The sequence below is a fragment of the Hypanus sabinus genome, chromosome 7 (assembly GCF_030144855.1).
Source record: "Hypanus sabinus isolate sHypSab1 chromosome 7, sHypSab1.hap1, whole genome shotgun sequence".
Classification (NCBI taxonomy): domain Eukaryota; kingdom Metazoa; phylum Chordata; class Chondrichthyes; order Myliobatiformes; family Dasyatidae; genus Hypanus; species Hypanus sabinus.
Window position 1 is genome coordinate 15,409,930 of NC_082712.1, and position 26,869 is coordinate 15,436,798.

Here is a 26,869-nt window from a genome sequence, read left to right on the forward strand (position 1 = left end):
GTGGAGAGAGTGTTTCCTTACAGTGGGAGAGTCTAGGACCAGCGGGCACAGCCTTAGAATAGTGGAAGGAGAAGATTACGAGTAGGAAAGAGAGAGAAGATGGATGGCGGGGGGATGAGAGGTGTGGGAGGAAAGCAAAAGTGGAGGGGTGGGTTAGGAGGAGAGTGAAGCAAGTGGGAGGGAAAGCGAGAGTAGGAAGGGAGGAAAGGGGAGGAGTGAGTGGGACGGGTGGGAAAGGGCAGTTGGAAGGGAGTGAATTGGAGGGGTGGGGTGTTGGACAGGTGGTGAGGGGAGGAAGGGAAGGGGAGAGGATTTGGAGAGGAGGATAATTGGACTGATGGGAGGGGTGGGGAGTTGGGGGATGTGAAGGGTGTGGATTTGGAGTTGCGGGAGGAGGGGAGGTGGAGGTATGGAAGAGGAGGGGAGGGGAAATGGATAGGGTGTGAAGTGGGTATGGGTGGTGATGGGATTCAGGACAAGGAGGGAGGAGAGTGGGTGGTTGATCCAACAGGGATTCTCTACACAGCCGTGGGAGAGCAGGCGGAGGGCGGATTGAACTGCAGTGTTCTTTGTTAGAGCTGTTGCAATGTCAGTGGGAGGCACATGTGGCTGTGTCTAATCCCTGACTCCACCCTGCACTGTGCTGTGTGTGCTAAAGCAGTGCACAGGATCCCGGAAAGCAGCGAGAGGCAAAGCTGCGCGTGGGGCAACCACAGGACAAACCTCGCACTTGTGAAGCAGTCACCCTGAGCTTCCATTGCACAACGCTGTTTCCACCAAACAGGGAAACAACCCTTGCCCCTAAACTGGAGTTTTAATTACATCATTATCGTTGTTTTGGCACGAAACCTTTGTTGCAAATGTTTTACAGAGATGATTAGAGCCTTGGGTCACAGTTCTACTCTGTGTTTCTGACCCAGCGCTGCTTCCCAGGGGGGAATACCAGAAAGTGCTAGATACACTCAGCAGCTCAGTTGGCACCAATGGAGAGGGAAGGCAAAGCTTTAGATGACCCCAAGGTCACTGCGGTCTCTCTTCAATCCATCACTCTGCACACAGGGACCCCAGCATTGTCAACTGTGCGGCAATCTCTTTGACTCCCTACCATCAGGCAGGAGGTACTGTAGCACTAGGACCAGGACTGTTAGTATGGGAAACAGCTTCTTCCCCCAGGCTGTAACATTACTGAATTCCCTACCAACACTCTGGTCCTATCACTTCAGAAGCGGCAGTAGCGTTACAGAATGTGGTTTTCTTTTTAACTTGTGTTGTAAATGCACCTCCTACTAAATGTCAGTCTTCTGGAACATATTTTATAATTTGATAATTTATTTGTGGCAATATTATTGTGTGTGGTGTGAGGGTTATGTATACTATGCTGGGTGTGAGTTATGTGTAATGTGAGTTGTCCGAGTTACGGGTACTGTGCTGTGTGTGTGTTATGTGTACTGTGCTGTGTGTGAGTAATGTGTACTGTGCTGTGTGAGGGCTATGTGTACTGTGTGGTGTGTGTTATGTGTACTGTGTAGTGTGTGTGCTATGTGTACTGTGTGATGTGTGAGTTATGTATACGATGCTGTGTGTGAGTTATGTGTACTGTGCTGTGTGTGTGTTATGTATACTATCCTGTGTGTGAGTTATGTGTACTGTGCTGTGTGTGAGTCATGTGTACTGTGTGGTGTGTGTTATGTGTACTGTGTAGTGTGTGAGTTATGTGTACTGTGCTGCGTGATGGCTATGTGTACTGTGTAGTGTGTGAGTTATGTGTACTGTGCTGTGTGTGAGTTATGTATACTGTGCTGCGTGAGGGCTATGTGTACTGTGTAGTGTGTGAGTTATGTGTACTGTGCTGTGTGTGAGTTATGTGTACTGTGCTGCGTGAGGGCTATGTGTACTGTGTGGTGTGTGTTATGTGTACTGTGCTGCGTGTGAGTTATGTGTACTGTGCTGTGTGTGAGTTATGTATACTGTGCTGCGTGAGGGCTATGTGTACTGTGTAGTGTGTGAGTTATGTGTACTGTGCTGTGTGTGAGTTATGTGTACTGTGCTGCGTGAGGGCTATGTGTACTGTGTAGTGTGTGAGTTATGTGTACTGTGCTGTGTGTGAGTTATGTGTACTGTGCTGTGTGAGGGTTATGTGTACTGTGTGGTGTGTGAGTTATGTGTACTGTGCTGTGTTTGTGTTATGTGTACTGTGCTGTGTGTGAGTTATGTATACTGTGCTGTGTGTGAGTTATGTGTACTGTGCTGTGTGTGAGTTATGTGTACTGTGCTGCGTGAGGGCTATGTGTACTGTGTAGTGTGTGAGTTATGTGTACTGTGCTGTGTGTGAGTTATGTGTACTGTGCTGTGTGAGGGTTATGTGTACTGTGTGGTGTGTGAGTTATGTGTACTGTGCTGTGTGTGAGTTATGTGTACTGTGCTGTGTGTGAGTTATGTATACTGTGCTGCGTGAGGGCTATGTGTACTGTGTGGTGTGTGAGTTATGTATACTGTGCTGTGTGAGGGTTATGTGTACTGTGTGGTGTGTGAGTTATGTATACTGTGCTGTGTGAGGGTTATGTGTACTGTGCTGTGTGTGAGTTATGTGTACTGTGCTGTGTGTGAGTTATGTGTACTGTGCTGCGTGAGGGCTATGTGTACTGTGTAGTGTGTGAGTTATGTGTACTGTGCTGTGTGTGAGTTATGTGTACTGTGCTGTGTGAGGGTTATGTGTACTGTGTGGTGTGTGAGTTATGTGTACTGTGCTGTGTTTGTGTTATGTGTACTGTGCTGTGTGTGAGTTATGTATACTGTGCTGCGTGAGGGCTATGTGTACTGTGTGGTGTGTGAGTTATGTGTACTGTGCTGCGTGAGGGCTATGTGTACTGTGTGGTGTGTGAGTTATGTGTACTGTGCTGTGTGAGGGTTATGTGTACTGTGTGGTGTGTGAGTTATGTGTACTGTGCTGTGTGAGGGTTATGTGTACTGTGTGGTGTGTGAGTTATGTGTACTGTGCTGTGTTTGTGTTATGTGTACTGTGTGGTGTGTGAGTTATGTGTACAGTGCTGTGTTTGTGTTATGTGTACTGTGTGGTGTGTGAGTTATGTGTACTGTGCTGTGTTTGTGTTATGTGTACAGTGTGGTCTGTGAGTTATGTGTACTGTATTTTGCACCTTGGTCCAGAGGAACATTGTTTCATTTGTACACAGTATACATGTGTACAATTGAATAACAATAAAATTGAACCTGACCTTAACCACTTTCTGTTTTAGAACACAGAACAAACAATACTGTACTGGCCCTTCAGCCCACAGTAAAATCACTTCCACCCAACAATTTGGACAACATTTTAACCTACTCCAAGATCAATCTAACCCTTCCCTTGTACATAACCCTCTATTTTTCTGTCATCCATGTGCCTCCTGTATCTAAGAGTCTTCTAAATGTCATCGAGGCGTCGAGTCATTGAGCACAGAACAGAAACAGGTACTTCAGCCCCTCTGGTCTGTCCTGAACCATGAACCTTCCTACTCCCATTGAAATGTACTGGACCATGGCCCTCCATACCCCTCCCATCTATGTACCTATCCAAATTTATTTTTAGCATTGAAATCAACCCCACATCCACCACTTCCTCTCGCAACTCATCCCACACTCTCAGCGCCTTCTGAGCGAAGACTTCTCAGGCTCGTATGTGGTGACGTGTGTGTATTTTGATAATAAATTTTACTTTGAACTTTGAACTTTCTCTTATGTTCCCCTTAAACATTTTACCTTTTACCCTTAACCAATGACCTTTAGTTGTAGCTTCTGTGGAAATGCCTGGTCACCCTTGCCATATCTATACCCCTCATCATTTTGTATTCCTCTATCAAATCCCCCTTTAATTTTCTGCGTTCTTAGGGAAAAAAGTCAAAACCGATTCAAAATTTCCCTATACTCAGATCCTCAAGCCCCAGAAAAATCCTCGTAAACATCCAGTTTTGGTCACCTACAGGAATGCTATTAATACGATTGAAGGATCGCAGAGAAAGCTTACAAGGCTGTTGTGAGGCATGAGTTATATGGAGAGCTTGAATAGGCTATGACTTCTTTCCCAGAATGTAGTAGATTGAGGAGAGATTTCATAGAGGCATACAAAATTCCAAAGGGTTAAGAGAGGGTAAATGTAACCAGGCTTTATCCACTGAGGTTGGGTGAGACTAGAGCTAGAGGTCAGAGGTTAAAGGTAAAAAGTTAACTGTTTAAGGGGAACCTCTTCCCTCAGAGGCCGGTGTGAGTGTGAAATGAGCTGCCGGTGAAAGTGGTGGATGTCGGTTAAATTTCAACATAAGAGCATAAGATATTGTAGCAGAATTAGGCCATTCGGCCCATTGAGCCTGCTGTGCCATTTCAACATGGCTGATCCACTTTCCCTTCCAGCCCTAATCTCCTGCCTTCTCCCCAAATCCTTTGATGCCCTGACTAATCAAGAACCTGTCAACCTCTGCCTTAAGTAGATCCAGTGATTTGCCCTCCATGGCTACCTGTGGCAACAAATTGCTCAGATTTATCACCTTGGGGCTAAAAAGAGAAATTTGGATAGATACATGGATGGGAGGGTATGAACTGGGTACAGCTCGATAAGAATAGGCAAATTAATGGTTCAGCACAGATTAGATGGACCAAAGAGCCTTTTTCTGTGCTGTAGTATCCTCTGACCTATGACTAATTCTAGCTCCAACAGAAAGAGTTATAAAATACTCAGCAGGTCAGGCAGCATCTGTGGAGAGTGAAGCCAAGTAAGCAATAACCAATTTCTGGTTTTTGTTTCAGCTTTCTGACATCTGAATTCCTGCTCAGACAGAAGTAGCTGGAAATACTCAGCAGGTCAGAGAGTCAGATCCAAGACCCCCTGGCCTGACCTGGGAAGGAGAGAGAAGAAGCTGGGGCTTGGGGGCAGAAGAGAGGAGGTTGGCCCTGACAGGGTGAAATTATAAAGAGGGTTCTCTGGTCAGTAAGTGAATGGAAACAGTCAGACAGCGAGACTGTGGTTGTGAAATGGAGCCGGGCAGATCGAACCGGGTTCATTCCCAGAACTTAAAGCAGGGTAAAAAACAAACTGTTCATCTTACAGATGACAGCAACAGAAATAGAGTCATAAAGTCATACAACAGGGGAACAGTCCATTCGGCCCAACTGGTCCATTCCAACCCAAGTGTCTATCTAAGCTCGTCCCATTCACCCATATCCCTCTAATCCAGTTATTCCCACCAGGGTTGGTTACATGTGCTAAGGGGGCATTAGCAAAAACAGAAGTCACTGGGACACATTCAAAATTCTTGGGGGGGGTGGTGGAGGAGCAGTAAGCGGCACCCTAAGGAGACACAAGACCTGATTGACCATTAGTAGAGCAGGCACTTCCAAGAAAAAGGATGAGGCACTGGAACACAGGGAGAACCTTAGCTCGGCAGGCTTATCTATATTCCCATTCCGATATATCCGTCCATGGCCTTCTCCACTGTCGTGATGAGGCCACACTTAGGTTGGAGGAACAACACCTTATATTTTGTTTGGGTAGCCTCCAACCTGATGGCATGAACATCGATTTCTCAAACTTCCAGTAACGCCTTCTCCCCCTTTCACCATTTCCCACCCCCTTGTCCTCCTCTCACCTTATCTCCTTGCCCACCCATTGCCTCCCTCTGGTGCTCCTCCCCTCTCTTTTTTTCTTTCTTCTATGGCCTTCTGTTTCTTTCATCAATCAATTTCCTAGCTCTTTGCTTAATCCCTCCCCCTCCAAATTTTACCTATTGCCTGGCATTTCTCTCTCCCCTACCCCCCAGCTTTCAAATCTACTCCTCAGCTTTTTTTCTCTCCAGTCCTGCCGAAGGGTTTCGGCCCGAAACATCAGCTGCACTTTTCTCCATAGATGCTGCCTGGCCAGCTGAGTTCCTCCAGCATGTTGTGAGTGTTGCTCTGCAGGCGGTGAGCACTCGTCATCACAATGTGTCTGAACTCGGGAATCTCATCCCAACGCAGAGAGTAGAAATCTACAGCACATTACAGCCCCTTCGGCCCACAATGTTGTGCCGACCGTGTAACCTACTGCCTAGAATTTCCCTAGCACCAACTTGCCAACCAAACAGACATTATTGGAGATGCATAAATTAGTAACCTGGGTGCCCAACAGTTCCCCTTCACTTGCAGCACAGAACAAGATCATGCAATCCAACAGTTGGTAAGAAAGTTCACGCTTTCATCTTTCTGCACAGATATATGGAAAACAGGTTGTACAACAATACAGCGGGGGCCGGAACCAGATGGTGAAACAGAGCCAATCAGTGACCCTGCCGACCCCAAGGACGTGTTCAAAGCGACCTTGGCTTCACATGTGCAGTCAAGAACCATCTTTGGGGATTATGAGACCTCAAGTGATTGGACAATTGTGCTAACTCAAATGGTATAAAGGTAACTTGCAGAACACCAGCTCTATCGTGATTAACATTCGATTTCCAATCTGAATCCTTGTCAGCGTAATTTTCAAAGTAACTAACAAATTTCAATAGAGAATCAACCTATGACAAACTCAAAATGTATACTAAGGCTAAAAGTATTCCAATTAGGAACACAATTTCTTGTGCAATGAAGCAACATGTATGACAGGTCACCATGCTGGTTTAGTGGCATCTATGAAAAAGAGATTCCAAGGCTGTTTGCAATCCATTGTGTAATTCATCACCCAGCTAAAAACCTCAGTCAGTGAATTTGTTCAAGCATGGCTCTTGTAATATCTGCACTCAACCAGTAAATAGCAGAATATTTCACCAGTGATGCCAAGATAATGATGAAGAGTTTGGATGCTTGCTTCTTCACACCGAACTGTTGGCTGTCAAAAGGTTGCTGCTTAGAACGTTTCTTCGATCTTTTTGACACTGTGGTTGATTTTTTTGCTCAAAGTCAACAAGAGCTTGGGAACAAGATTGAAATTCTACATGGAGATGTGGCATTCCTAGCCGATCTGTATGGGAAAATGAACATTGTAAATATGAAACTGCGGGGCGAGAATTTCAATTTAATCCATGCATAAAAGCCTACTTTTATTGGAAGATTGAAAATATATAAAACATTGGAAGAATGTTCTCGCAGTTTCCCTGCATAGAAAGTATGCACAGACAGTGATTTGCAAGAGTACTGCTTACACCTGCAGTCACTGAAGAAGGATTTTCAGAATCGACTCAAGGATTTGAACAATCTGGGAATTCTGTACTGGGTAATTAACCCATTTCTTTGCAAGGTGGAAGAACAGGAAGAGGGCTTGCAAGAAGAAATGATCAAAATTCAGAAAGATGAAGAAGCGAAAATGTTTTTCAAAAATGTCGGCTTTTGGGGTAAGTGGCTACACTGTCAGATGAAGTTTCCTGGTCTTTGGAGAAGAGCCAAACTGCTCTTAATTGCATTTCCACCCTCCTACCTTGTTGAAAGAGGCTTCAGTGCAGTGAGCCACATACTCACAAGAAACAGAAACCACTTGGACATCGTTACACATGGGGACTTAAAGCTTTTGCTGCCACAACTTGAACCAGATATTTCAACTCTTGCTAAAAACCATCAAGCTCAAGGATCACAATGATATCGAAGCTGCTATACAGCTCACAGATACTGTGTAAACTAAGTTTAAATACAAATAAACATTTGATTATGCAGTATCATTTTTCTCACTTTAGCATACAGTAGACATGTTTTTACATGATGTGGATGCCAGAAAGAATATTGTGCCTAAAAGGGGTGTTGACAGGTATGAAAGTGCTTTAGGGGATGTTAGGCTGAAAAGATTAGGAAACACTGTTCTAATCCTTTCCAATCCATAGCCATCCCAATATTGTTTGAAGATATTATTGTACCAGTCACTGGCTGATAGTTCTGTGTTTCAATCTACGTGTCATTAACGAATGAATTTCATCCTGAGGTTGGAGACTTCCATATTCAATCAGGAAGGCTGCAACATGCCCAGGCAGCAGTTGAGGTGCCTTTCCCTGTGTCTGCCTTACAGGAGGATACTAAGTGGGAGTGTGATGGGGCATTAACAGGAGACTTGGGGCTCTCCCCCTCTGGTCTGGATGCACGTGTTCATGAAGAGGAAATCCATTCCCAGTGTGGAGGCTCCTGTACTCTTTCCGCAAGACCCAACAAATGCCTGAGGTACAACACCTCAGTTTCCATTTGGGCCTGTGGCAGCCAGCAGGTGTTATTACTGGATTCCAAAGCCTCAGGTAACTGAATGTCTGCCTGTATCAAGTCATAGAACATTACAGCACAGAAACAGGCCCAGTCAGTGTCAAAATATTAATCTGCCTTGTCACATTGGCCCTACACCTGGACCATAGTCCTCCATACCCCTCCCACCCCTGTATTTATCCAAATTTCTCTTAAGAATTGAAATTGAACTCCCATCCATCATTTCTGCTAGCAGCTCGATCCACACTCTCACCACCCTCTGATGAGGAAGTTCCCCACAAACATTTCACCTTTCACCCTTAACCCATGACCTCTAGTTGTAGTTGCACCCACCCTCAGTGGGAAAAGCCTGCTTGCATTTACCCTCTCTATGCCCCTCATAATACTGCATTCCTCTGTCAGATCTCCCCTCATTCTCCCATGCTCCACTGAATAAAGTCCTAATCCATTCAACCTTTCCCTGTCACTCAAGTCCTGGCAACATCCTTGTAAATTTTCTCTGCATTCTTTCAATCTTCCTGTAGGTAGGTAACCAAATCTGTACACAATACCTGCCGAAGGGTTTCGGCCCGAAACGTCGACAGCGCTTCTCCCTATAGATGCTGCCTGGCCTGCTGTGTTCCACCAGCATCTTGTGTGTGTTGTTGTTTGAATTTCCAGCATCTGCAGATTTCCTCGTGTTTGTTCACAATACTCCAAATTAGGCCTCGCCACTGTTTTACACCCCATCAATAAAACATCCCATCTCCTGTGCTCAGTACAATGTGCCAAAAGCTTTCCTAAGGGCTCTACCCATCAAGGAATGACGGGTCTGCCTTTGGCTCAGCTCGTTTGTTTTTCCCTCTCTTTGTTATTTGGGAGCAGAGGAGGTGCCCTGTCGGACCTGCCAGTCAGGTTTTCTCGGCTCCGCATTTCACAATTCTCACGTTCTTTTACAACACAGGACACACAACAGGACAGCAATAGAACCCAGGCCCTTCAGCCCAAGGTGTTGTGCTAGCCTAATTGAACTAACAATTAATTTCAAACTGAACTATTCCTCTTTGCCTACACAATGTCCATATCCTTCCATTTTCCTCACATCCATGTGTCTATCAAAATGTCTCCTAAAAGTCTCCAATATGTCTGCCTCTACCCCCACCCCGGGCAGCACATTCCAGGCACCCACCACTCTGTCTGTAAAAACTTACCCCCGCATCTCCTTTGAAAGTATCTTCTCCCACCTTAAATAATGCCCCCCTGGTATTAGCCATTTCAACACTGAGAAAAAGCTCTATCAGATCTCTCCTCGGCCTCTGCCTTTCCAGGGAAAACAACGCACGTTTGTTCAACCTCTTGCACATGCCCTCTAAACCAGGCAGCGTCCTGGTGAATCTCTTCTGCTCCCTCTCCCTCGTCAAAAGCTCCACTTCTGCAACGGATTGTCCAGAACTAAATGCTCACACTTTTACAAAGCTAACACATGGGCTGAGAGTAGGGTGTAGAATCGATTACAGCCAAGTGTTTAACATTATCAGCACAAGAGTACTAATCAGCAAGATTTGGTACATCACCAAAGACGTACCATGGAGAGCATTCTAACTGGTTGCTCTGGGGCATCTGGAGTGGAGGGGCCACTGCCCAGGGTCAGAAGAAGCTGCAGAAGGTTGCAGACTCAGCCATCTCCATTGTGGGCCTTCTGACCAAGGTCATCTTCGAAAAGTGATGCCTTACGAAGGCGGCATCCATCACTGAGGGCCCCCTCACCCAGGACATGCCCTCTTCTCATTGCTACCATCAGGGAGGGGGTTCAGGAGCCTGAAGACACACACTCAATGCTTTAGGAACTGCTACTTCCCCTCCGCCATCAGATTTATGAACAGTCCGTGAACGCATGAACACGACCTCACCATTTTGCTCTCTTTGTGCACTATTTATTGTTTACGTATTGTTATTGTAATTCATAGCTATTTTTATGTATTGCAATGTCCTGGGACACGTGTCAGTGATCATAAATCTGATTCTGAGTCAGATTTGGGTTCTGCTTGCTGCTGCTGCCTCATAAGTTCTCACCCTTGTCACTCTCTTCCACTTCTGCTTTCGGTGGTTGCTGTTCACCCTTGCAAGCAAGATGTTCTGAATCATAGCGCCTGCTGTGTCTACAATGCTTTATTTTTTCAAAGCAAACCACGTCAGTGTTCTCTGGTTACTGAACCTCTGCTTGTTTTTATATCAAGGGTTCTCCACAGAATTTATAGCCTATCCTAAATGGCCTTGAGAAGGCGGGGGAGAACCCCTGCAGTCCTTCTGGTGTCAGTGCCTTCCCTCCACCCCAGTGTTGTTGGGGAGGGGGCTCCTAGGTCCAGACCCAGTGACGGTGAGGAATGGGGATAGGCTGATGTGTGACCGGCCAGATACCAGGATTAAGGCTCGATGTCATCGATGAGCTGACACTCAGAGGTCAGTAAGATCTGGAGGGTGAAACTAAAGGGTGGCAAGCACAGAGGCCGAGGCCCGAAGTCAGAGAGTCTGCGGGTCTGGGGGTTGGAGGCTCGATCTCGGTGAGACCGAGAGACTGGTGACACTTGCGGGCTGCCCCCCCCCCCCCCCCGGCACATCCTCATGTTGTGTTGATTGTTGATGCAAATGACACATTTCACTGTAAACGTGATAAATAAGCCTGAATGTAAGTGTGGAAGGGGAGCTGCAGCAGAGCTGTCCTCCTGCACCCACTTCCCTTGTCCTTGACACGAGAGGCTGTGGCCTGGGGCATGCTGTTGTAGGAGACTGGGAGGAAGAACCTGCCACCAGACACAGTTCCTCATTACAACTGTCAGCATCCATGAACGGGTGATGCAGTCACCACAACTTCCTCTTGCCAAGAAAGCCCAATGTGGTAAAGGTCAGCAGGGTCCACATCTGCCATTTAAAAAATGTGCGGACAATCCCACGCAGTCTACCAAGAACAAGTGGATAAGGTGTTTTCATATGCTGTCGAGGGTTTAGAGCATAGGCACAGAAGGTATACTTGTGGAATCTGTTACCACAGGCGGCTGTGGCAGCCAGGTCTTTGGGTGTATTTAAGGCAGATCTTGATAGGTTCTCAATTGGACACGGCATCAAAGTTACGGACAGCAGTCTGTATTAGCGGCGCACCAATTGATTCACAGAGAGCTTCGTGCAGGTTGGGGAGAAGAGTTTAAGAAAGGAGCGTTTCGCGGGGCTCAGCGCATTGACGGTGGACCGGTTGATTTGCGAATCATTAGCAGAGTGGCCATTGTGTGAGTGGACCAATGTAGGAGCGGGAATTTGAGGCTTTGTCTCAAGGGCTTCGGTGGGGAGACACATGTAAGGCTTTTGTAGTGGTTGAATAAACAGTCACTAAATTACAGCTAATGAAATAAAGTAGGGATGACGCAGGATCAGGTGATGTGTTGTATAGCATGATGTGGGAGCTGGTGGACTCCATCGTGGTTCCTGGTGACCACATCTGCTGCGAGTTTCGGCTGCTCGAGGAACTCAGGCTCAAAGCTGATGACCTGGAATCTGAGCTTCAAACACTGCGGCTCATCAGGGAGGGGGGGGAGTTACCGGGATTCTCTGTTTCAGGAGATAGTCACCCCATTAGATCAGCTGCCTCAGATTCGGTCTGTGGTCAGGGACAAGTGGGTGTGATTGAGTGAGGTGGGAAGTGGGATCCAAGAGACGGTGCTGGAGAAGCCTCAGCCCTTGAGCTAGTCCAGCAGGGCTGAGATTCTTGCTCCCTGTGTGGATGAGAGTGGGGGATGAGCACCCTAACTGTGGCACCGTGGTTCAGGGAGCCATTCAAGAGGGGGAGAGAAGAGAAATGTAGTGGCAATTGGGGATAGTATGGTCAGGGGAAAAGACAGAGTTCTCTGTCGTGAGGATAGAGCATCCCGAAGGCTGTGTTGTGTGCCTGCTGGCCAGGTTTGGGACATCTTATCTGACCTGCAGAGGAATTTGCAGTGGGAAGGGAAAGATCCAGTTGTCGTGGTCCATGAGGGTACCAACATAGGCAGAATGAGGAAAGAGGTTTTGCTGAGTGAATTTGAGGAACTAGGGACTAAATTAAAAAGCAGAACCAGAAAGGCAGTAATCTGTGAATTAATGCCTGAGCCACATGCAAACTGGAACAGGGTCAAGTAGACTAGAGAGTTAAGTGCGTGGCTCAAGGATTGGTGTGGGAGAAGTAGGTTTGAATTCATGGGAAATTGGCACCAGGATTGGGGAAGAGGGAATTGTACCATTGGGACGGGCTTCATCTGAACTGTGACAGGACCTGGATCCTAGCAAATCGCAGAACTAGGGCTGTGGAAAGGGCCTTAAACTAAATAGTAGGGGGTATTACTAATGGAAAAGCAAATTCTACAGAAAATACAGAGACTCTTCAGAGAGATATAGATAGGTTAAGTGAGAGGTTAAGGGTCTGGCAGATGGAATACAATGTTGGTAAATGCGAGATCATCCACTTTGGAAGGAATAATAAAAGAGCAGATCATTATTTATGGAACTCTCAGTTCGGTTAGTGGCTTAATATAGGGCGTAATAACCAAACTTAAGAAATCTCGTTTGGGTGGATGCTGCACGAAGTGTCCCCTATTACAAATTAGTAGTGAAATAACAAACAGTACACAATGTGCGATTAAACGTTTGAGCTTTATAATTCTTAATTTGACTTTGTGGTTAGTAAAGAAACAGACCATTCTCTTGCCTGGCAAAAGTCCGTGAATTCCCGACTCCCAGACACACAAGAAAGAACAACATCTCACTCATTGGCTAACATGCCCCGTTATCTCTAGTCATTACTGCTACAGAGAAACCATTACCTTAACAGTGAGACATTACAGAGAGGCCATTACATTAGCAGTGAAACCTTACAGCACGTTACATTTAAGTGGTAAAAAATTGCAGCATGCTGCTGTGCAGAGGGACTTGGGAGTGCTTGTGAATGAATCGCAAAAGGTTGGTTTGCACGAGCAGCAGGCTGTCAAGCAGGCAAATGGAATGTTGGCCCCTGTTGCTAGAGGAATTGAATTTAAGAGCAGGGAGGTCATGCTGCAACTATACAGGGTACTGGTGAGGCCGCACCTGGAGTACTGTGTGCAGTTCTGGTGTCTTTGTTTGAGGAAGGATATACTGGCTTTGGAGGTGGTGCAGAGGAAGTTCACCCGGTTGATTCCAGAGATGAGGGGGTTAGACTGTGAGGGAAGGTTGAATCACTTGGGACTGTACTCACTGGGATTCAGAAGAATGAGAGGAGATCTTATAGAAACATATAAAGGGATAGATAAGATAGAGGCAAGAAAGTTGTGTCTATTGGTAGGTGAGACTAGAACATAGACGTAGCCTCAAGATTCAGGGGAGAAGATTTAGGACAGAGATGAGGAGCAACTGCTTTTCCCAGAGAGCGGTGAATCTGTGGAATTCTCTGCCCAATGAAGCAGTGGAGGCTACCTTAGTATATATATTTAAGACAAGGTTGGGTAGATTTTTGCATAGTAGGGAATTAAGGGTTATGAGGAAAAGGCAGGTAGGTGGAGATGAGTCCATGGTCAGATCAGCCATGATCTTATTGAATGGCGGGGCAGGCTCCACAGGGCAGATGGCCGACTCCTGCTCCTATTTCTTATGTTAAGAGTGGGGCCAAGGAGGGGAAAGAAAGAATCAGCCAAATGGCCTAATTCTGCTCCTATGTCTTATGGTCTAAAAAGGAGGCACTGAGTGTAAAGCACAGAAGATAAAAGTTAGAACATTGAACGTGGATTAAATTCTTCCCTCTGATGTCTCTTCTTTCCTTTTCAATGTGTCTAGGGTCCTGTCGGAGTCCGTGATCTACAACTGTACACAAACTGTTGTTCTCCGTGGCAGCGGGGTCCTCTCTCAGAGCTCACCAAGTACACTCTTGTTTTTGGTGTTTCCAGGAGCAAGTTGGAAGACATCCGCCTTCGGGGTGTGGCCTTGTGCAGCTCTGTAGACAACCCGATTCCTTGCTGGTGTCACTGACTGAAGCTTTACGGGAGTTCGGAACATCGACACAGCGTGTGCAGCTGTCAGAGGCCCTAGCACGTGGGAGATCTCTGTCTCGATGCTGAGATACAGTTTGCTGTCGATTATCGAGTCAGTGAAGCTTGAAATAAAGCAGTGCTGAAGACCGTAACTTGGAAACAGCGAGCTTTTGGTCTCGCTCTCGCTGTGGCAGGAATGTCGGTGCGAGAGAGCCTGTGGGTGTCGAGCTGCTGGGTTTTGATGAACTCCAGACCGTAGTCTCTGCTATAGCTGGGACGGTGGGGGGCGGGGGGGAAGAGGAGGGCTGATGACTTGCTGCTGCTTGTGTGTGGGAGGGGGGGACGTCGGGGTTCTAATGATTTTCTGTTATTCATTTTTTCAGGTATTCTGTTGCATAGATGTCTGTGAAGAGTAAGAATTTCAGGTTGTACACTGTATGTGAGGCCTTTGTCAGTCAGGGTCAGCCATGGGTGTTGTGCCCTGGTTGTCTAGATACGCACGCCAGCGCAGTACGATACGGAGAGAAGGCTTTGCCCATGTAGCAAGCTCCCCCTCTCCCAAAGAAACAGCAGAGACCGGTACAGTTTGGTACCAGCAGCACTACAGAATTGCCGGTCAGTGTCGAACTCAATGTAGGACTGCCTTAGAGATTCCCGCTCCAGATTTTTCCCTCGGGGTTCACTCCCATAGCCTTCCCCATGAGTGGGTATAGCCACAAAGTGGTGGAGGCTTGAGACCGGGGATTTCCTTCTCCTGAGTAAGCTGCCGATGAGCCCCATACACCCGAAGCGACTGGTTTTAAATAACCCACTCCTCTCCTGTCAGTAGAAACAGTTCCGCTGGGTTTAGTAGCTAAGCTGCACGAGAAGACCAGGAGTTGGACTTGGTTATCAGAAACAACTGGAGGTGTGCACCATTGGAAGCATTTGATAGTTAGTGGGAGCTTGACCCTATTTCCACCCTCATCTGTAACAGTCTTCAGGAACTTACACAGTATACATTCAGTATACAGATTCAACTTATACTCCGATATTAAATGGAACCATAGAACATTGAACATTACAGCACAGTGAGACCCTTCAACCCACAAAGCTGTGCCTGCTGTTAACTTACTCTAAGATCAGTTTAACCCTTTCCTCTCATATAGCCTTCCATTTTCCTATCATCCATGTCCCAATCTTAAATATCCCTCATGTATATATCTCTACCAAGAAGTCTGGTAAGAGATAAGGGTGGACCTTCAGGGAGAAAGGGATGGAGGAGGGGAACCGGGGGGGGGGGGGGCGGTAAGGAAAACAGAAGGGATGGGAAGAGAGCCAGAATGGGGAATAGAAAAAGAGAGAAGGGGGAGAGGAGAAAGTACTGTAAGGTAGTAAAATCGATGTTCACGCCATCAGGTTGGAGGCTACGAGGAGTTGCTCCTCCAACCTGAATGTGGCCTCATCGTGGCAGGAGAGGAGGGCATGGACTGGTGTGTCAGAATGGGGACAGGAATGGGTGAGCAGCAGGAAATCCTGGCTTCTGCGGTGCTTGACGAAGCAGCATCCCCCCCCCCCCTGAGAAAGCATCCTGCTTTACTGGGAGCACCAGACACGTCTGACTGCCTCATCTGGGAGGACTGAATGGTAGTGAGGGAGGAGGTGAAAGAGCACTCGCCCCACTTGCAGGGCTAAGTGTCAGGAGGGAGGGATGGATGGATGAGGGATGAGGGAGCCTCATAGAAAGCAAACACTGGGGGAGGGGGGGACAGATGTGCTTGTTGGTGGGATTCCATTTGAGATAGCAGATGTTACGGAGAATGTTGTGCTGACCACAGAGGTTTGAGGGGTGGAGTGGTTTTCAAGGTTTCCAGCATCTGCAGAATCTCTTGTGTGTCTGTTGCTGGAAATGAGTTGTGGAGGTGGTGTAGTGCAGCCGCCAGTGTAATACTGTTACCATGGCTGTGACTCAGAATCAGTTCCCACCGCGGTCTGTAAGGAGCACATACAGTCGTTCTTGTCAGTCAGGGCAGAGAGAGAAGCCCACGATTATTATCTCATTCTGAATATCTAAGTTCTGAGTCTAACAGCCTGTAGTGACTTGCCCCAGCATTCTGCAACACTAACTCTCCGAAACCGCAGCGAGGAGATGAGATCACCGCACTGGCCTGCTGTTGATCTGATGCCTGCAGGAGTGCCGACGGAAAAGAAGAGATTCCACTTCAGCTGGCACACCCCTCTGCCAAAACTTGCCCGGGAGCTGCTGGTCCAAACACCAGAGCCATCCACAACTCATGAAGTGGCCCACGCCAGCACACAGTGAGACCCCACTGCAACAGACATAGATCAGAATTAGGCCCTTCAGCCCATTGACTCTGCTCTGTTATTCAGTCATGGCTGATTTATTATCCCCCTCAACCTATACTTCCACCTTCTCCCCGTAACCTTTGACACCCTGACTAATTAAGAACCTACCAACCTCTGCTTTAAATATACCACGGCGTGGTTTCCACAGATGCTGCTCAATCCTCAGATTCTTTGTTGCTCCAAATTCCAGCACCATCAATCTCTATTAATATTCCTAATTCTAGTGGCCACTTTATTGGGTACACCTGTCCACATGTTTGATATCTCATCTGCCAATCATGTGGCAGCAACTCAATGCATTAAAGCATTCAGACGAGGTCAAGAGGTTCAGTTCTTCAGACCAAACATCAGAATGGGGAGGAAATGTGATCTAAGTGACTTTGGCTGTGGAATGATTGTTGGTGCCAGACGGGGTGGTTTGAGTATCTCAGAAACTGCTGATCTCCTGGGACTTATACAGATATCAGTCTCCATGTTGACAGAGAATGATGTGAAAAATAAAACAGTGACTGGCAGTTCTGCAGGCGAAAGCACCTTGTTAATGACAGAGATGAGTGGAGAATGGCCGGGCTGGTTCAAGCTGACAGGAAGGAGACAGTAACTCAAATGACCCCATGTTACAACAGTGATGTGCAGAAGAACATAGCTGTCCCAGCTATGGGTAAATAGCCCCACTGCCTTGTGGGAAGTCTGTTGAGACAAGGCTAAGGGAGCACACCCTGACAGAAAAGCAATGTGCTGGTGGCGCGCAATAGGCGGGCCTTAACAGACCAAGGACCCGGCAGCCTCCTGCAGCCAGGATGTGGGATCAGTTGTCCTGGGTTCACCCTTGCCACCGGGATGTACCTCATCATGGTGAAGATAATGCTACCCCCTGTGGCACTTTAATACCTTCCTTGCGCAGGTCTCCACCTCTGACCATGGTGAACAATACCTGGACCTTACCTATGGTTGAAGTCTGACGGTGATGGGGTGTCTGGCAATGGGAGCAGGTATGAATGGACTGGGAACTTCTGGTCAGAACACGGCACAGGGTATCTGGTCACTGGCAGCTGGGACTGAGTGGCAGATGTTTTCTGCAGACCCCCGTGCAACTGAGCAGCCCTACTTAGGGACCGCGCTGCTCACCCCAATTGGGGGAGGGCCTAGAAAAGAAGGCTTAAAAATTGCCCATTCAGTCACTCACTTGGATAGGTTACCGAGCCTATCGGGCTATTCCACCACTGCGGTCAAAATAAGAAACAGTACAACCTCAAACTGGCAACAAGGAATGTAAGGACTCTCCTGGACTCGCATGGCATCTCTGACAGACCTCACCGGAGAACAGCCTTGATGGCTGCCGAGCGGAGTGAGACCTGACAGAGGAGGGCATGGGTTACACCACCTTCTGGAAAGGGTTTGCCCCCCCCCCCAGGTGGACAACATCTCCACGGAGGAGGATTGGCCATCAAGAACACCTTCCTACCAAGTCTCAGAAACACCTGTTGGCATTAGTGAAAGACTAATGACCCTCCCCCAGCAAAGAAACGTTATGCCACACTTCTCAGTGCCTACACACCAACTTTGCCACCTGAGAATGAGGCCAAGGAATGCTTTTATCAGACATTAGATGAAGCTCTTTTCCGGATCCCGAAGAATGATAAGATCCTGCCGCTTGGGGACTTCAACGCTAGTGTGGGACAGAACAACAGGATATGGAGTGGAGTGCTAGGTAGGCATAGTATTGGCAAGGTCAATGCAAATGGCATGAGGCGACTTACTCTTTGCTCTGAGCATAACCTCACCATAACCAACACCATCTCCAGCAGAAGCCAAAATATAAGACCTCGTGGATGCACCCTCACTCTAAACTTCGGCACATGACTGACTTCATCATTATGAGACGTAGTGACATCAAGAATGTTCTCATCACCCGTGCCGTGAGAGGTGCAGAGTGCTGGACTGACCATCGTATGATTGTGGCCAAGCTCCATATGAAAGTGCAACCCCCCCCCCCCCCCTTGCAGCTGCAAAAACCCAATAAAAAGCAGCTAAATTGCAACCGCCTGAGAAACACAGAAGCAAGAATTGAGCTTCGACGCATCCTAGCTGAGAAACTAAGGGAGCTGGAACCTTGTCTGAGTTCAGAAAATACCATGGAACAACAGTGGACCTATATCAGCTCTGCACTCTCTGAGGCAGCAGCCCAATCTGTCGGCCAAAAGAGCAGAAACCACCAAGACTGGTTTGACGATAACTCAGATACCATCCACAGCTTGCTTAAGGACATGCACAAAGCACACCGGGCAACTTTAGACAACCCTTCATCCGTCACCATCAGACAACATTGGCAGGCAGCTCGGAGGAAAGTGCAAAAGGCAATACGGGCCAAGCAAAATGAGTGGTGGACTGAGAAGGCACAAGAAATCCAGTCCTTTGCCAATAATAATGATGTGCATAATTTTTACAATGCTGTCAAAACCATCTGCGGCCCAATAAAACGATGCGTTACTCCCCTGAAAACAGCAGGTGGTCTAACACTTCTGAAGAATCAGAATACCATTCTGCTGAGGTGGGCTGAGCATTTTAACACCCTGCTTAATCAGGATTCTGACGCAGACCCCACTGTCCTGGACGAACTGCCTGAACTTCCTCCTATCCACGACCTCAGTCTACCACCAACCTTCCAGGAGGTTCTATCAGCTGTCCATTCTCTTAAGAACAACAAGTCCCCTGGTACTGTCAATGTCCATGCTGAGTTACTGAAGAACGGAGGATACATGTGTATGCGCACCCTCTACCGGTACATCACCAAGGCCTGGACTGATGAGAACATCCCACAGCAATGGAGAAATGCAATTTATAAGAACAAGGGTGACAAGGCCATCTGCGGTAATAGTAGGGGTGTATCACTCCTTTCTGTTGCTGGAAAGGTCTTGGCTAAGGTGATTCTTCAGAGACTCATCAGCAACATCACCGAGTCAATGCTGCCTGAATCGCAGTGTGCATTTAGGAAGAACAGGAGCAAGATCGACATGATTTTCACAGCCCGGCAGCTTCAGGAAAAGTGCCGGGAGCAACATCAGGACCTGTTTATGGTCTTGTCCAAAGCATTCGACACTGTGCAAAGAGAGCTCCTATGGGATGTTCTCCTCAGGTTTGGCTGTCCCAATAAATTTATTAACATCCTTCTTCCAGTTCCACGATGGGATGACTGCCCAGGTGACCATAGGAGGACAAGAGTCCAAGCCCTTCCTTGTACGCACAGGGGTGAGGCAGGGGTGCGTGCTAGAGCTAGTTCTTTAATATCTTCCTCATGTGTTACCAAGCTTCTTCACCACGAGATTGAAGACAGCAGTGGTGTGGCGGTGGATGTCAGATTAGACGGCAACCTCTTTGACATCAGGAGGCTCCACGCAGCCACCAAACTCCATAGAGAGCAGGTCCTGGGGCTGCAGTATGCAGATGACTGTGCTCTTGTGGCCCACACTCCGGAGGATCTTCAGACTGTCCTTACTGTGGTGGTGAGAGCATACAGCAGGATGGGGCTGACCGTCAATACCACCAAGACAGAAGTGGTTTGCCAATGGAGTGCCAGTGTCCCACCCACCTTACCTGCCGTCACTGTTGGTGATGAAAAGCTGTCAGAAGTGCCATCTTTCAAATATCTAGGGAGCATTCTCTCTGAGGATAGCGGCATTGACAACGACATCCAGAGCTGCATTAAACAGGCATCAGCCACCTTTGGGAGACTCTGGCATAGAGTCTTTCAGAACAGGAGCCTTCGTCCCTCCACAAAGGTCGCTGTATACCAAGCGGTCTGTGTCACCACCCTCCTTTATAGCTGTGAAGCTTGGGTAACCTACAGCCGTCACATCAAGTCCTTGGAGCACCTCCACATAAACTGCCTCCAGTGCATCCTGGGAATTACATGGCATGAGCGGGTGCCTCACACTGAAATATTTTTAAAGACCAACTGCAGAAGTATTGAGGCCATGATCACCCAGCGTCAGCTGCAGTGGCTGGGGCACGTGATAAGGATGCCCCCATGTCGGCTACCCCGCAGAGTGTTATATGGCCAGCTACATCATGGTCGACGCTTAGCTGGAGGGCCGATGAAGCGCGACAAGGATCAGATGAAAAATGCTTTAAGGAAGTGCAAGATCAGACCTGAGGACCTGGATGATGTTGCTGCCGACCATAACACTTGGCGACAGCTGTGTGTAGGGACCGGGTTCATATTCTGGAGATGGAAAGAACAACCAGAAGACAGCAGGAGCGAGCCAGGAGAAATGCAGCCATGGTTGCCATCACTACCACATAGACATGTCCCACCTGGAGTAGAGCTTGTGGGTCCAGGATAGGACTGTATAGTCATCAAAGATCTCACCGTTAAAGGAGTGGATGTCGTCATCGGATTCCGACAGAAGAAGAGAGCAGAAGAACATCTCTGAACACACGTGTCAAACCTTGAAGTGGATGGGCTCCAGTAGCAGAAGGCCACGAACATACACTCAGTGGCCACTTTATTAGCTACAGGAGGTAGCGTGGCCACTGGGTGAGTGTAATTACTGTTTACCGCGCACTGCAACACCAAAATCTCCCGGCATCCCAAACTTCTGCAATGTCGCACCATTTCGGCAATGTTGCTGAGACTCGAGAGCTCAAGTTACAGGGGGAGGTTCGGCAGGCTTTAAACCTCAGAGCTCAGGGTACTGAGGGAGATGTATAAAATCACTCTTGTTCCCAGTGTTGAGAAATCAAAATCTAGGGGCACAGGTTGAAAGTGAATCAGGTTTATTATCACTGACATACAGTACAGAACATAGAAATCTACAGCACATTACAGGCCCTTCAGCCCACAATGTTGTGCCGACCATGTAACCTACTCTAGAAGCTGCCTAGAATTTCCCTACCACATAGCCCTCTATTTTTCTAAGCTCCATGTACCTATCTAAGAGTCTCTTAAAAGACCCTATTGTATCCGCCTCTACCACCTTCACTGGCAGTGCATTCCACTGGAAAACTTACCCCTGACATCCCCTGGGTACCTATTTCCAAGTACCTTAAAACAATGCCCTGTTGTGTTAGGCATTCCAGCCCTGGGAAAAAACCTCTGACTATCCACACGATCAATGCCCCTCATCATCTTATACACCTCTATCAGGTCACCTCTCATCCTCCGTCGCTCCAAGGAGAAAAGGCCAAGTTCACTCAACCTGTTCTCGTAAGGCATGCTCCCCAATCCAGGCAACATCCTTGTAAGTCTCCTCTGCACCCTTTCTATAGTATCCACATCCATCCTGTAGTGAGGTGACCAGAGCTGAATCCAGTACTCCCTCTGGGGTCTGACCAAGCCTCATATAGCTGTAACATTACCTCACAGCTCTTGAAATCAATCCCACGGCTGATGAATGCCAACACACTATACACCTTCTTAACAAAACTGTCGACCTGTGCTTTGAGTGTCCAGTCGATATAGAACCCAAGGTCTCTCAGATCCTCCACACTGCCAAGAGTCTTACCATTTATATTATATTCTGTCTTCATATTGGACCTACCAAAATGAACCACTTCACACTTATCTGGGTTGGAGTCCATCTGTCACTTCTCAGCCCGGTCCTGCATCCTATCGATGTCCCACTGTAAACTCTGACAGCCCTCCAGACTATCCACAACACTCCCAACCTCTGTGTCATCAGCAAACTTACTAACCTACCCTTCTACTTCCTCATCCAGGTCATTTATAAAAATCACAAAGAGTAAGGGTCCCAGAACAGATCCCTGTGGAACACCACTGACCTCAATGCAGAATATGACCTGTCTACAACAGTCTTTGCCTTCCGTGGGCAAGCCAATTCTGGATCCACAAATCAAGGTCTCCTTGGATACCATGCCTCCTTACTTTCCGAAGGAGCCTTGCATGGGGAACCATATCAAATGCCTTACTGAAATCTCAATACACCATATCCACTGCTCTACCTTCATCAGTGTGCTTTGTTGCATCCTCAAAGAATTCAATCAGACTCATAAGGCATGACCTGTCCTTGACAAAGCTACGCTGACTATCTCTAATCAGATTATGTCTCACCAAATGCTCATAAATCCTGCTTCTCAGGATCTTCTCCAAATACTTGCCCACCAATGAAGTCAGACTCACTGGTCTATAATTCCCTGGGTTATCTCTACTCCCTTTCTTGAACAAGGGAACAACATTTGCAACCTTCCAGTCCTCTGGTACTTCTGTCCCTATTGATGATGCAAAGATCATTGCAAGAGACTCATTAATCTCCTCCATTGCATCCCCCAGTATCCTGGGGTATATCACTTCCGGTCTCGGTGACTTATGCTTTTCAAAAGCTCCAGCACATCCTCTTTCTTAATATCTATATGCCCAAGTGTTTCAGTCCACTGAAAGTTATCCCCACAATTGCCAAGGTCCTTTTCCAGTGAATACTGAAGCAAAGTATTCATTAAGTACTTCCGCAACCTCCTCCAACTCCATGCACACGATTCCAATAGCCACTTGATTGGTCCTATTCTCACACCGCTCATCATCTTGCTCTTCATATACTTGTAGAATGCCTTGGGATTTTCCTTAATCCTGCTCACCAAGGCCTTCTCACAGCCCCTTCTGGCTCTCCTAATTCCATTCTAAAGCTCCTTCCTAGCAACCTTGTAATTTTCTACAGCTCTAACAGTACCCAGTTTCTTGAATCTTTCATGTGCTTTTCTTTTCTTCTTAACTAGATTTTCTATATTCTCTGTACACTGTGGTTCTTTAACCCTACCATCCTTTCCCTGAATCAATGGAACATACCTAAGCAGAATTCCATGCAAATGTTCCCTGAACATTTGCCACATTTCTGACATGCAATTCTCTGAGAACATCTGCTCCCACTTTATGTTCCCAAATTCCTGCCTAATAGCATCATATTTCTCCCTACACCAATTAAATGTTTTCCCAAATTGTCTGCTTCTATCCCTCTCCAGTGCTATGGTGTATGTCATGATATTTGTAATCTTGTGGCAGCAATAGATTCCAACACAAAATATAAAATCAAAAGAATAAGTAATGCAAAAAAAGAGCAAATTGTGAGATTGGTGCACTGTCCATTCAGAAATCTGATGGTGGAGGGGAAGAAGCTGTTTCTATAACCTTGAGTGTGTGTCTTCAGGTTACTGTACCTCCTCCCTGATGGTAGCAATGATGGGGGTCCTTAATGATAGACATGGCCTTTCTGAGGAGTCACCTTCGGAAGAGGTCCTCAGTGGTTAGTGCCCATGATGGAGCTTGCTGAGTTTACAGCCCTCTGCAGCTTTTCCAGGTCCTGTGCAATGACCCCTCAGAAAGTTCTCCATGGTATATCTGTAGAATTGTCCTTTGGTGACATGCCAAATCTTCAAGAGAGGGAAGATTTAAAAGGACCAGAAGGACAGAGAGGTGGATACATATAGAATGAGTGGCAGAGGAGATACAATAGCAACATCTGCAGATACAGTATACGGATAGGTTTAGAGTGGGGGGGGGGGGGGTTCCTGACCTGGGATCACCAAGCTCTCGGTTAATGCTAGGGATCCTTGGCATAAAAAAGGTTGGGAACCCTGGTTTAGAGGGATATGGTCAAAATGGGACTCGCTATAATGAAGGTGGTTGTCCGGCTGGGTTTGAACCAGTGAATTTTCATATCTTGAACCTGTGAACTATGAGGTAAGACGACGACCAAGTGGACACAGGGGCAGAGGAGATCAGAGATGATGACGGAGTTGAACGAGGAATCTTTGCTTGAGGATTGGTTGGTAGGGAATCACTACACACAGTGTGGATAAACTCAAGACTGAGCAAAGATGAACTGAACTTGCTGTACATAGAGATACAAAGCGAGTCGCAGGTACACTGATAACTAAAGTGAGACACAGGCGACAATAACCAACTAATGATCGAGGGATGGTCGGGGAGCAGACCCATTCTAAAGCTTGACACCCCCTGGTGATCAGACAGAAGCACGACACTAGCTCAGATGGGTGGCTTAGAGAAACACCTGTTTCTATAATTCAAAGTAAATTTATTATCAAAGAGTCTGTATGTCACCATCTACAACCCTGAGATTTGTTTTCTTGTGGGCATATACAGTAAATCCGAGAAGCACAATAGATCACACCCAACAGGGCGGACAAGCATCCCGTGTGCAAAAGACAACAAACAGTGCAAATATAAAAGAAAAATAATAATGATGATGAATAAAATTTAATTCAATATCTCTAGAATTTTTTTTGCCAATATAGACAATTTCTTATTTTCCATTTTTTACAGATCTTTGCCCCCATCACTGAACCTGTCCCTATCACACTTGCTTCCTCCTCCTAGCACACTTTGACTGTACATGGTCTGTCTTGTGTCATCAGCAGGTTTGGCAAAATCTACTGTGCCTTCTTCCTGGTAATCGCGTGTACGCAAGGCCCCCAGCATCATCAGTGATCGCTCCCATCCAACCACAATCTCTTTGACCCCCCCCCCACCATCTGGTAGGAGGCTCCACAGCATTAGGACAAGAACTGTTAGGATGGGAAACAGCTTCATCCCCCCGCAGGCCGTGAGACTACTAAACGCCCTGACACCACCCGAGCCTTATCATGAAAGAAGCACCAGTAACGGTTTACTAGCAGCACTCACAAAATGCTGGAGGAACTCAGCAGGCCAGGCAGCATCTACGGAAAAGAGTACAGTCGACATTCCAAGCTAACCAGCAACAGCAGATCCTCTCATCTTTGTTGTTGTGGTACGCTGTTTATTTATAGCTTGAATCATACATACATTGCATTATTTGTTAATTTATTTGTGGTAATATTACTTTATGTGTTGTGTGTGTGAGTTCTATGCACCCTGCTGTGGAGGGCCGTTGTTTTGGTTGGCAGTACACATGTATACAATTGAAACGACCATAAACAACTTGCACATATTTATAACTCTCTCGGGTTGAGGTGTGATACACCAGAAAAAGACCCATTGATTCCCCCTTGGTTTCCTTCTCTTTGCACCAGTGCGTTACTGCCTACACCTGAAACTTCTATTTCCTTCTGATGCGTCACCTTCTTGAATGCTTTTGAAAAGTATAGCTCATCCACCAGTTCCCCTTGAGCGAAACCACGTCATCTCTTCAAAGAACTCCATCAAATGAGTGAATGTTAATTTCCTTTTCACTAACCTTTGTTGATTACATGGTAGATTTTCTAAACCTGCAGCTGTGATATCTTTAATAATAGCTTCAAACATTCTGCTGTGCCAGATGCTAACTATTAAGTCTGCAGTTTCCCACTTTCTCACCACCAACCAGGCCATGCTTCCGTCTCGCTGCTGCCATCAGGAAGGAGGTACAGGAGCCTCAGGACCCATGCCACCAGGTTCAGGAACAGTTATTACCCCATAACCATCAGGAAGGAGGTACAGGAGCCTCAGGACACATGCCACCAGGTTCAGGAACAGTTATTACCCCATAACCATCAGGAAGGAGGTACAGGAGCCTCAGGACCCATGCCAGCAGGTTCAGGAACAGTTATTACCCCATAACCATCAGGAAGGAGGTACAGGAGCCTCAGGACACATGCCACCAGGTTAGGGAACAGTTATTACCCCATAACCATCAGGAAGGAGGTACAGGAGCTTCAGGACACACGCCAGCAGGTTCAGGAACAGTTATTACCCCATAACCATCAGGAAGGAGGTACAGGAGCCTCAGGACACATGCCAGCAGGTTCAGGAACAGTTATTACCCCTCAACCATCAGGAAGGAGGTACAGGAGCCTCAGGACCCACAGCAGCAAGTTCAGAAACAGTTATTACCCCTCAACTATCAGGAAGGAGGTACAGGAGCCTCAGGACCCACACCATCAGGTTCAGGAGCAGTTATCACCCCTCAACTATCAGGAAGGAGGTACAGGAGCCTCAGGACCCACACCATCAGGTTCAGGAGCAGTTATCACCCCTCAACTATCAGGAAGTAGATACAGGAGCCTCAGGACCCACAGCAGCAGGTTCAGAAACAGTTACTACCCCTCAACCATCAGGAAGGAGGTACAGGAGCCTCAGGACCCACGCCAGCAGGTTCAGGAACAGTTATTACCCCTCAACCATCAGCCTCTTGAACCAGAGGTGATAATTTCACTCACCCATCACTGTTTCCACAACCTACTGATTCACTTTCAAGGACTTCTCATCTCATCTTCTCGATATTTATTGCTTATTTATTTATTATTAGTATTTTCAGTATTTGCACAGCTTGTTGTCTTTTCCATAATGGTTCTTTGTCTGCCTTTGTTGTGTGAAGTATTTTTAGATAGAT

At 47.0% G+C, this 26,869-nt stretch overlaps 1 long non-coding RNA gene across 1 annotated transcript; it reads left to right on the forward strand.

The window, feature by feature from the left end:
- The first annotated feature begins 939 nt into the window (after nucleotides 1-939).
- Nucleotides 940-14,472, forward strand: LOC132396578 (uncharacterized). The gene is made up of 3 exons (XR_009513027.1): nucleotides 940-1,118; nucleotides 6,237-7,352; nucleotides 14,011-14,472. It is a non-coding gene; the product is annotated as an uncharacterized LOC132396578 (long non-coding RNA).
- Nucleotides 14,473-26,869: the final 12,397 nt, after the last annotated feature.